This window comes from Miscanthus floridulus, chromosome 12 (assembly GCF_019320115.1).
Source record: "Miscanthus floridulus cultivar M001 chromosome 12, ASM1932011v1, whole genome shotgun sequence".
Lineage (NCBI taxonomy): Eukaryota > Viridiplantae > Streptophyta > Magnoliopsida > Poales > Poaceae > Miscanthus > Miscanthus floridulus.
The window spans coordinates 40066778-40074033 of record NC_089591.1 but is presented as its reverse complement, the minus strand read 5'-3'; the positions used below and the strand labels follow the sequence as shown (position 1 = coordinate 40074033).

Sequence of the window (7256 nt, the reverse complement as noted above, 5' to 3'; positions counted from 1 at the left end):
CAAGGTTGCAGTTAAGGTAAATCATACCGATTTTTATAAATGTGAGTTCTTTCTATTTATTTTACATGTTTATGATGCTAATGAAATTGCTGGTTTTGTTTCACAGGTGAAGAAAAACCCCTATGGTCATGAATGTGGTAGTACAAGGAGGAGTGGAAAGGTGAAGCAAGCCACTCAGTTTTGGGTTTGTGAGAAGGTTAAGGATTGGTTAGTGGAAGATGCCAGCATTGGACCTAAAAATCTGTAGAGAAGGATCAAAGATGAACAAAAAGTTGTTGTGTCATATAAAAGGGTTTATTATGGTAAAGAGTTGGCGCTGAAACAATTGTTTGGTGATTGGGACAAAAGCTTCAATAACCTGTACAGATTCAAAGCAGTAGTTGAAGAGGCATGTCCTGACAGTTTTGTCATCATAGATCACTATACCATCGAGGAGAAGATCAGGTTTAGAAGGCTATTTTTACACTAAAACCCTATGTCGATGGTTTTCTTAGAGGATGTAGGCCCTATTTGGCTGCTGATAGCACATTTTTTACTGGTAAGTTCAAGGGTCAGCTAGCAGTAGCTTGTGCAGTAGATGGGCACAACTGGATGTACCCAGTTGGACTTGGAGTGTTTGACTCCGAGACAACTGAGAATTGGAGTTGGTTCTTTCAGCAACTCAAGGATGCTATAGGCACACCACCAGGATTATCGATATGCACAGATGCAGGTCAAGCAATCATGGCAGGGGTAGCAGCTATTTTCCAAATGTAGAGCATAGGGAGTGCATGGTGCATTTAGTTAGTAACTTTAAAAAGACGTATCATGGGAAGGTATTTGATAAGAACTTGTGGCATGCTGCATATTCTTGGAATTCATACTATTTTAACAAGCATTGGCATGCAATGGCTGAAGCTAAACGTACTGCAGTGAAGTATCTAAGGCAAAATCATACCAAATTGTGGACCAGAAGCCAGTTTTCAACTCTCTCCAAAGTAGATTATGTCACTAACAATCTAGCTGAGAGCTTCAACAACTGGATCAAGATTGAAAAGATCAGAACTTAGATGATCTTATGGATGTGATCAGGCAAAAGCTCATGGTCAAGTAGAATAAAAGAAGGAAAATTGCAAGGAAGATGGATGGCAAAATATTACCCCATATTGTGAAGAATCTAAAGAAGAGGAGCAGAAACTTGGATATGGATGTGCTTGAAAGTTCAGATGACATTGGAGAAGTGATAAGGAGGGGTGGTTCAGGTTATAGGTATGCTAATTACATTGCTGATTTTATTGTAACTAATCTGAATCCTTACTTGTTACATGTTTATGATGCTAAATGCAATGCTAGTTTTATTTTAATTAATCTAAATCCTTACTGCTTACATGTTTATGATACAGGTATGCTATTAACCTTAAGGAGAGAACTTGTACATGCAGAGAGTGGCAAGTTTCAGGAAAGCCTTGCAATCATGCAATTGCTATGATCACTTCTATTAGAGGTAAGAATCTTGAGGATTATGTGGACTCCTACTTCTCAGTTGACATGTTGAAATCAGCATACGAGGAGGTAATTCCAGCTTTGCCAGACAAGTCTCAGTGGCCTGAGTCTCAGCATGGTTTCTTCATGCATCCACCATTGCTGAAATCAACTTCTGGAAGAAGAAAGACACAGAGGCATAAGGGTAGTGCCGAAGGTGGGCAAGTTAGAAAAGGGAGGCACCAGTGTCCAATTTACAAGCAACATGGACATCACTGGTGGACCTACAAAGATGGTGATCCAGAAGACAAAGCTGACATGCTTGCAGCTAGGTATTATCATACTTCATAACTCTTGCATCCTCTATTTATATTTCTTGTAAATCTATATTTTCCAATTCATGTAATGAAAAATGAATAATGTTGCAGAGGACCTCCAAAATCTAAGAAGACAAAAACAAATGAACCTACAATAGAATTGAGCATTGATGCACCCTCTCTACAATCTGCACCAACAATGACATTTCCTCCTGAGACACCAATTGAGTTGGCTGCACTTGTTACCAAGAAAAAGAGGACACCATCATCATCATCAAGCTCAATCAAGTAAGTAACCTGACTATAATTCTTTACAGCTACATGGAGAAGACATGTTCACTATCCCTAACTACCATACTATTGTCCTCATTATAGGATGTCAGGGTCTGGTTCCAACCAACTTGAACCAATGGCCCTAGCAATCATGCTTCCAACTGCAGAGAAGTCGACTAAAGGAAAGAGGGGCAAGGCCAAGCTTGTGCAGGATAAGAAGAAGGCGCCTACTCCTCAAGATAGTCCAGCAATGTGCACTAGAAGCAAAGTAGATCATTCCACTCCTGAAAGCCTAGCGTTGTGCACCAGAAGCAAAAGGAAGCTAAATGTCTAATTGTTGTGTGTTCTCTTTTGCATGACATCTTCTTTTGGATTGTCTCTGTGGAACTGTTAGAGATCTGTCATATTTGTTATGTAAGACTTGATAAGTGAACATGTGCTATCTTTAATATGCGCACCTAGAACTTATGTACTTCTATGTAAGAGTTTGCCATGTGAGACCCGGTTGTGAACCTATGTTCAACTTGGATAAATCAGTGTTTGTTAAACTTAGTTATTTCTATCTCTAATTTTTTCTTGTGTCACTTTATGTGCATTTACATGATATGATGCTACTGTCTATGTGAGCCACTATTGTCCGCGCATTTATATCAGCCAAAATAACAACAATGCCATTATCCACGCAGTGGCACACGTAGAATTTGAATTTTGCTGCACATCTATGAAGGAGGGGCATAAGCGTCTTTTTAAGCTAGGGATAACTACTGTTTGTTGCAGTATAGATGGTAGTGGCACGCATAGAACATAAGAGCATTTTCGATGGCACTAATGTCCAGATCAATTAATCAGTGGTTTTCTTGGTATTGTGGAATTATTCAGCGGCGCGTACGGAATTTTCTCTAAAATGTTTGGTGTGTAACAGTTTTCACTTTTCCGAAACATAGTACAAACGCATATTTTCACATGTACTGTTAAATCTTGAAATATTTTTTTTAAAAAAATACAAGTTGATAACTTAAATGCAGGTGTGCTGATTCCATCGTAAGAAACCTAATTAGCTGAGCTACGTGAACTCCCAATCAGCTGAACTACTCGAGAAGTTTGCGTAAAGATTTTGTGGCAAAATTTTGCGTATGCAAAAAAAAAAAAAAAAATACAATGGCTTCGACCTTCGAGGAAACAGTCACGCTAGAACCGTGTGGAACAGTGCGAAAAATCCAAAAAGTATTCATGTGAAGCTTGGAGACGGAGGAGGTGCGTGTGACGATGCAGCACACACGTCGTCGCGATCCACGAGATCTCCACAAGCAACTCCTGCATGCATGCATATGTGAGAGAGCAACGAAAGGCAGGCCGACAGAAAGATGCTGCAGGCTCGTCCAGAGAGACCACCGCGCTCGAGGCTCGATCCATTCTTTTCCCGATCCCCATCCGCCGGCGCCGTTGCTCCATCGATCGACCGGTTTTGTTGACCTTTGGCGGCGCAGAACGGGTAGCCGCGCACAGCACCGGTAATTAATTCCGCGGTCCCTGTCTCGCGGCTGCCATCACCACCACACACACCACCCGCCCGGTCGATCGATCCCGGCGCACGATCCAATGCGTGCACGGGCCCCGGAACCGAAAGCGACGCGGCGATTTGATTTGGGAGGAGCCGGCCCGGGTCGCGCTTCTTCGCCCCGTTGGTCAATGGCTGCCACAATTCCTGCTCCTGTTCAGAAAATCTAACGCCGACGAGCGAGCAGAAGCTGGCGGTCCGCTTCGATGGAAAGTGCGCGCGGGGAGACGAATGCGATCGAAGCATAAAATCTCTGCTACGAGGGTAAAAGAGCCAAAAGGGGAATTTTCAAAAAAAAAAGAGCCAGAAGGGCCGGGTTTGCAACCAGCGTAGTACGTGCATGTCCGGACTCCGGATCGAGATCATGTGCCTGCGGCTGCGCTGACCACGATCGACAGCTTGTTCGCTCGCTCGTAAATATCGTAAATTTTTAGTTAGGAATAGTGTTTTTCTCTCATATTAAATCAGCCAGTAGTAAATAATCCACTATCGCTTACGACCTTCCGGGCTGCGAGCCGGCCGCTGCCGCTGTGCACTATACTGTATGTGTACTTGATGCTGAGAATTTGTGCTGCATGCATCGTTTAGATTGCACTGATTGATATATATATATATATGCGCGCAATCCAAACGATGCATGCACACACACGCTGATGTATCAGAATCACCAACCGGCGTGTGTTGACTGTTGAGCACGGAGTGCTACAGTGTGCCTTTGCTGGCTTATCGGCAACGTTATCAGGAACAGCGTCTCCCACTGAAAAGTGATAGTGGTACGGACTATACGCGGCCACCGCGGAGGAGTTGCCCATAGAGCAGACGCTGATGTTTTGGCCTCAACGGGTATAAAAAGCATAAATTTTGTTTTCAGCTTTCTTTCTTTTATCTTTCCGCAGAACACTATTGTCGGTGTGAAAAGTGATCAACATATAAATATTTGTAATTTTGTCGTACGTTATGATTGGATGTGGCCTAACACTCAATGACACATAGTTTATACTGGTTCAGGCAACGTGCCCTACGTCCAGTTTAAGTCGATCGGTGACTTTATTCCTGAGCCCAGGTGCTCGAAGCTTACTGTGGATTACAAACGAGAGGAAGTAAGATAGAGGGTATCAGAGGTCCGGTCGGACTCTGGACCGAAGGGCCGAGAGTGACGGAAGCTCTTACGTGCGCTAAGTATTGGAACATATGCTCTGTGTAGCTTTAGAATGTCTAAAGCTAGCAGAGAGTGACGAAAGCTCTTATGTGCGCTAAGTATTGGAACGTATGCTCTGTGTAGCTTTAGACATTTTATAGACGAAGGGGACGGCTTTACAAGAGAGAGAGTATGAGAGAAAGAGTGTGTGTGCTACCTAGTCTTGTTGCCCCCGTTGTCGGATACAAGGTGGTTTGTCGGCGTCCACAATACTGTTGACGCGCCAGATGCATGTGGTAGGCTCCATCGTGTTCTTCTGGTATGGCCAATGTCGGCGCCTACCATACTATAGGATAAATGTCGCGTCCATAACACTGTTTGTGTTCTGATCACGTCTAGAAGGTTGCAGAGCACCCTTCTGACATGACCTGACAGCACTGTCCTGCAGGTTTGTAGGGTACGGTCCTCGGTATTACGATTGACTTGAGAGCCCTGCCTTACTTGCTCTACCTGATTCTTTGGGTTCTTACCGAGCGGGCGTCCCCGTTCGGTTGTTTTCCAGTCGAAGAAGAGCTGTAAGCAGAGGTTCGGTGTACCCCCTGTCAGAGAAGCGGGCTGGAGTCAGAAGCGAGCGTCGTTCTCTCCTTGGCCAGGCCTTTCGGTTGGAGAGGCGGGCCGGAGTCGAAAGCGAGCGTCGTCCTCTCCTTGGCCAGGCCTTCCGATTGGAGAGGCGGGTCGGAGTCGGAAGCGAGCGCCGTCCTTCTGGCCTGTCGTTAGGTATTTGGGCCGGCCCAGGAGTTGCGCGTCGTTCACCACGTCGTCTGTTGGGCCAAGCTTTTGCTGAAAAGCAGGTCCACTAGGGACCCTGGGTTTATGAATTCAACAGCTACTCCTTTGTTTTAAATTATAAGTTGTTCTGGGTTTTTTAGATATACATAGTAAAACCTATAAATCTAGATATAATGTATGTTTGCTATAGGATGACTTATAATTTGGAACTGAAAAAATACAAAATTGAAGCTGATGATATCAACTCCAAAACCTACATGAAAGCATCTAGGCCCCTAGTTGGGTTTCGGTGATTAATGACAATACGTGATTACTGTGACTAACATGTGTTTTGCAGAAACACTTGAGTTAGGTCATGGTAATGGAGATCAATTGGGCAATCATGGTTGTCATGCCCCTACGATGGAAATCATTTCGGTTTTCAAAGGATGGACGACAAGGTTAAGGATGGACTAGTTCTAAGTGTTGATTGGAGTTGGAAAGACACTTAGAGTAGTTTAGGACTTTGTTTTTCCTTTGGCCGTACTATTAAGGGGGATATGAACGGATAGCTTGACCTAGGTGAGTCTAGTAAGTTAGGTGTGGTGCACACTTGTTAAAACTAGCACTTGATAGCTCCATAACAGCCCTTTGATCCAATGGAGCGAACTTCATTCACATATGTTCGAGAGCTGAAAGTGAATGGAGGGTCAAATACTGACCGGACGCTGGCTCAGGGTCCGGTCAGTTCATTTGACCAAGGAGAAAGCGTTTGGAAGTGACCGGACGCTGCGAGGTCATGGTACCGGACGTTGAGGGCCAGCGTCCAGTCGACTCCAGTAAGGTTCCAGAGAGGGAAAATCATGACCAGACGCGTCCTGCCAGTGCTGACCGGAAGCTGGCCAGCGTCCGGTCACACTGTAAACACTAGAGTTCGAGGTATACTGACCGGAGTGTCCGGTCAACATGATCGGAGCGTCCGGTCACCACGTAGAGGCACATAACGATTTGTTTTTGAGCTGGTGTTATAAATACAACCTCCACTCGTATGTGGGGGTACTTTTGCTCATTCCAACAGCTGAGAAACATCTTAGAGAGTGCCAAGAAGAGCAAGGTCCTAGTGAGGTGATTGAGATTTGAGAATCCAAAAGAGAGCCCTCATTAGTGAAGATCAAGAGTAGCATAGTGTGCATCCACCTTCTCATTAGGCTTGTCGTGGTCAAGTGAGAGTTCGTGCTTGTTACTCTTGGTGATCGCCATCACCTAGGCGGCTTGGTGGTGATTGGGAGTTTGGTGATCACCCGACGGAGCTTGTGGGTGACCTAACTCAAGTTGTGAGCAATGTGGGTGATTCACCGAGACAGAGTGTCAAAGAATCAACCCATAGAGAGCACTTGATCCTTGCGCGGATCAAGGGAGAGCTACACCCTTGCGTGGGTGCTCCAACGAGGACTAGTGGAGAGTAGTGACTCTCCGATACCTCGGCAAAACATCGCCGCGTTCCTCCTTCTCTATTTACTTTGAGCATTTACTTTGGGCATTTACTTTGAGCAATTCAATTCATGTCTTTACATTCTTAGAATTGCCATGCTAGAGTAGGATTGGAACTTAGGTTGCAAGTCTTTTGTGTGGTAGAATAATTAGATACACTTTTAGGCATAAGGGGTTAATTGGGCTAACCATAGGATTTAATTATTGTAAAGAAATTTAGAATTAGCCCAATTCACCCCCCCCCCTCTTG

General features: G+C 44.6%; 1 pseudogene; it reads left to right on the top strand.

Annotated features, from left to right (window-relative positions):
• Positions 1-490: 490 nt before the first annotated feature.
• On the top strand, positions 491-2385 carry LOC136498247 (uncharacterized; annotated as a pseudogene).
• The last annotated feature ends 4871 nt before the right edge of the window (positions 2386-7256 follow it).